Raw genomic sequence first — 475 nt, forward strand, 5'->3', positions numbered from 1 at the left:
CATTAGGAACAAATTATGTAAGTGTATATATAGAGAGATCACGAATCCCCGCTTCCGTGAGCGTCGGTGGTGTAACGGTCAGCATGGTTGCCTTCCAAGCAATCGACCCGGGTTCGACTCCCGGCTGACGCAGTTTTTTTATTTTTTTTATTTTCGTATCTTTTTTTCCCGCCTTTCTTTCTTTCTTTTTATTTTCTCTTATTTGTATATTGCCTTTCTATTTTTTTTACTCTCTTGATTTTATTTGATTTATATTCTTTTCTTCAAACCTTTATGTTTTTATTTTTCTCTCTTTTTTTAAAAAACTATTTTTTTTCTATTATTTTTATTTTTGCTTCCTTTTATGATTTAATGTTTCTCTATTTTTCTTTCTCCTAGTTTTCTTATTTTCTTTTTATCTTAAAAAACATTACTGGAATTATTGTTTTGGAAGTCGTCATGTTGATTCACAGAGAACTCGTGTTACATTTATCAC

At 30.3% G+C, this 475-nt stretch overlaps 1 non-coding gene across 1 annotated transcript; it reads left to right on the plus strand.

Moving 5' to 3' along the window:
- Positions 1 to 60: 60 nt before the first annotated feature.
- Trnag-ucc (transfer RNA glycine (anticodon UCC)) lies at positions 61 to 132 on the plus strand. The gene has a single exon. It is a non-coding gene; the product is annotated as a tRNA-Gly (tRNA).
- Positions 133 to 475: the final 343 nt, after the last annotated feature.

Source organism: Berghia stephanieae, chromosome 7, assembly GCF_034508935.2.
Source record: "Berghia stephanieae isolate SIO BIC M18660-M18661 chromosome 7, UCSD_Bste_1.3, whole genome shotgun sequence".
Taxonomy (NCBI): Eukaryota; Metazoa; Mollusca; class Gastropoda; order Nudibranchia; family Aeolidiidae; genus Berghia; species Berghia stephanieae.